Below are 4,178 nucleotides of genomic sequence, written 5' to 3' on the forward strand. Positions count from 1 at the left end.
GAAAACGGCCATAAAGCGGCTAGTTTTTCAACAGCCAGAAATGACTTAATGGAATTTAAGTCTCGGACCATAACCCCTAGCCACCATAGCTATAAAAGGAGGACTGAATGGGTTTCCAAACAATCTCAACTCACTCCGGCAAACCCATACGACCAACCCCTCTCCACTCATATATTTTAGTGTTTCCGGAACATAGCAAGGCTTAAACCTTAGTTTGAAGAACCAGACCGGCGGTGTGGTCTAGAACGGTTCAAGCTGAAGATTTGAACTGAACTCTGCAAAAGTCAAAACTCTTTCTCTTCTTTTCTTCTTCTTTTGGGATTTTTCATTTATACTGTAATCCAGAAAGCGTGTAAGTGAGTTCCATTTGGTGAGCCTTCGTGTTTGCTTCGCAGACCCACACCACGCTCGTCGTATCCTAGAAGCTATTTGCCTGTAACCTATCGGCATACTCAATTCACTTGAGTAGGGGCAAATAACGCTTTAAGGACAGCGTCTGTCTTGATTTCTGATTATTTTGCACTTTTCGGTTTCCACATTATACAAAAATACATTAATCTGTATTTTCCAACAAACTCGGCTCGCATTCGGAAAGCGCTTCGTGAACTCGGAGGGCATCATGGACGAGCAAGGGATCGAGTTCAAGGCAATAGTCTCAAATGGGTTGAAACTCGGTGCATCGCTCGCTATGGCCGAACACATTCAATGGCTTCGGTGGATGTTCCCACTGGAGGAGGAGGCGTTCGCGAAACATGGGGCCCGCAGGGACCGACTCACCAAAGCTATCATGGATGAACACACGGTCGCACGAGAAAAGAGCGGTGCGAAGCAACATTTCGTCGATGCGTTGTTGACACTCCAGGAGAAGTATGATCTTAGCGAAGACACAATCATTGGACTGCTTTGGGTGCGTAAAACCATCCTTTTAATGCCATTTTTTAATTTTCTGAGAATTTAAATTCATAAGCATCAGATCTCCATTAATCTCGACCACATGTTAGATGAATCACAGGCCTCGACTTTCATTTATCACGTGTCCTAACTATTCAATGAATGGTGGTCCATTTCATAGTTTTAAAACATGAAAACTCGACTTGTGACTCGAAAACTCAGGGGTGTTGTGCTGAGTTGAGTTGAGTTTTATTGGGTTTTTGCCAATTTTCGAGTTGAGTTGAGTTTTCACCGAGTCATGACCAGGTACAGTTTTTCTTAGGTCTTGTTGAAAGCTGGTTGAGTCAAATCGATTTTTATTTTTTTATTTTTTATTTTTTCGAATTTTTAACTATTGTCTTCTTTGAAATGCTAGTGGTCCCCACAGTTTAAGGCCACTAATCAGATAATTAAAGACTTTATATCATCTCATTAGTGGAGGTTAGTGCTGAAAGTTGGGCGGGTTCAACCCGACTTGACTTGTGACCGGCCCAACATTGGGTTGGGCTCAGGCAGGATATATCAGGTTCGGTTTCGGGCTTAGCCTACACAAACACCAACCCGATAAAACTTGGGTCTGGCTCGAGGTGAAGTCTCAGGTTGCCCGACCCAACACGAACCCAATCGATATATAAGTTACTTATAAATTATAATTGAGTGCGAATTGTCTGTGTTCAAGGCATAGGAAATTCCACTGCTGTTGGTAGGGCTGTACACAAACCGGGCTAGCTCGATTCGCTCGCTCGACTCGACCCGACTTTTAAAGTAGTAGTTGTCCTATATTTTAGCTTTTTTATTTAGAAAAAATGAAGTTCTTTATAATAAATAATTACATATATAATTAATAAAATTATAGGAACAAAAAATAAAATGTGCATTGAAATATAATATACTAATGTAATAACGATAATATTAGCATGTATCCACCCAACCAACCGACTGGGCCCCAGTGGCCAGATAATTAAATAATGGTTCATGATAAATCAAATGGTTACAGCTAATTTGGATGGTTTAATGTGAATTACTTACAGGACTTTCAGCCCTGGTGGACGTGGCCCATTGATTTGACGCTTCAAATGATGAACTTGTACACTGTTTGGTCAGCAAACATGATTAATACGCAAACCTTCCTTTCACAATTTATATCACTTGATCAATATAGGTTTTCTTTTAAAAAAATTAAAATTTAAATTTTTATTTTTTTTATGTGCAGGACATGATCACAGCAGTCATGGTCACTACTGCAATATCAGTTGAGTGGGCCATGGCAGAGCTGATCAAGAACCCAAGAGTGCAAGAGAAAGCCCAAGAAGCGTTAGACCGAGTCCTCGGGTTCGATCGAGTGCTGACTGAGTCAGACTTCCCAAACCTCCCCTACCTGCAATGCGTGGCTAAGGAGGCTCTACGGTTGCACCCACCAACACCCCTCGTGCTCCCCCATCGAGGAGGACATCGACATGAAGGGTCACGATTTTCGGCTACTACCGTTTGGAGCTGGCCGTCAGGTTTGCCCTGGGGCCCAGCTGGGGATCAATCTGGTCCAGTCGATGCTGGGCCACCTCTTGCATCATTTTCAGTGGACCCCACCAGAAGGGGTGAAGGCTGATGAGATTGACATGTCAGAGAACCCAGGGTTGGTTACATTCATGCAGACCCCACTGGAAGCGGTCCCAATCCCACAGCTGCCTGCACAGCTCTACAAACGTGTGGCTGTGGTTATGTGATTTTGGTCTCTTTTTTTGGGTTTTCTACAGATGCTTAAAGATTGTAGTTTTATCAATTTAAAGGGTTTAAGGAGAGAGAATGAAAATAACTGGACTTTGAGAAGGTTTAAAGGATATGGATTTGAATGATTTTCTAAGTGTGAGAAATGATCTGGTGCTTACTGTGCTCTTACTTGGTTGATCTAGACGGTACATTAGGTTGTCCACATATTCAAGAGGCTACCATTTAAAAATCAATACCCAATTGACGATTCTAAACTTTCAATCAGTGGCGTAGAAAATGGATGGTTTTGATCATTTTTAATATGGGCAATTAACAAATTGAGCCATCAATTTATTGGAGATCATTGTGGATCACTTATTTTTGTACAGATTGTTATTCATTGTTTCAGTTTGATTTTAATTTGACTAATTCACGGATTGAAGCATTACTCCAATGCTTATGGGTTTGGATTGGTAGGCGGCCTACTTCCAAATGAGCTTTAAGGCTATATTCGCCTATTCTGTTTTGTATCTTTGGAAGAAATTTCTTTTTAATTAGTAATTGGGATCTTGAAAATTTGGATTTACTGTCACATGGTATGAGAGCCGAGTGGGAAGAAGTTTTTACTTGTGTTGGATGACGTGTGGAATGAAAATCCTGAGAAGTGGGATTGAGCTAAACAATTTCTGATAGAGGTACTAAGATCATACTAACCAGTGGTAGTGAAAAATTTACTTTGATCATGGACACTCTCCCTTCACACCATTTGCCAAGATTATAAGAAGAAGATTGTTGGTGGGGCAATGCCCTCCATGTCAGATTTATGCCATCCCAAATCAAGTTCTCTAACAAGTAAGTATTTATGACCAATGTTCTAAATCAGTGATATCATGCCATGCTGGAAATTCCTGGAGTCATGTGGTGCTATACAGCGAGCAAGATATTTTCATCTCTCAACTGCGGTGGGCGCGGCAGAGTTGGTGAATGTTTGGATTACTTAAAGGAATTTTACAAATTACTACCTACTTAATACAAAATTTGGATTGCCATACCTTTTTTAAAAAGATTTTTAACAAAGTACAACATTAAGTAACTATCATAATCATAAGTTAGATTTCGTTAAAGAAAAATAGGCGAGCAAAGGGGTGTAGGCTCAGGTGGGCCCCACTAGTGTTTATGTGAGATGCATCCCTACCACTAGATACATCACCTCAAGTAAAGCCCAAGGCGCAAACATCATCCCCATGTGAGTCTGATTAAGGTGGATGACATGATTAAAAACAATATACAGTTGAACACTCACCCTCCTAACTGTTTGCCTTGGTGAGGATCACATAAATCATAGATGGGACTGATGTTTGACACCATACCTAAATTTGGTTTGGCATACAAGGGTAGGAGTGGATTTTATATAATATCATGGTAGGCCCTGCAAACATTAAGAGTGATAATGTCTCTTTACCAACTGTTTTCTTTGGTCAGCCTGAGTTTTTAGTCTTGGTACTAAAGTGAGATTACACATCCAATGATCATAGTGGATT

At 40.8% G+C, this 4,178-nt stretch overlaps 1 pseudogene; it reads left to right on the forward strand.

Annotated features, from left to right (window-relative positions):
* The first annotated feature begins 579 nt into the window (after positions 1-579).
* Positions 580-2,757, forward strand: LOC131227741 (cytochrome P450 98A2-like; annotated as a pseudogene).
* The last annotated feature ends 1,421 nt before the right edge of the window (positions 2,758-4,178 follow it).

Source organism: Magnolia sinica, chromosome 15 (assembly GCF_029962835.1).
Source record: "Magnolia sinica isolate HGM2019 chromosome 15, MsV1, whole genome shotgun sequence".
Taxonomy (NCBI): Eukaryota; Viridiplantae; Streptophyta; class Magnoliopsida; order Magnoliales; family Magnoliaceae; genus Magnolia; species Magnolia sinica.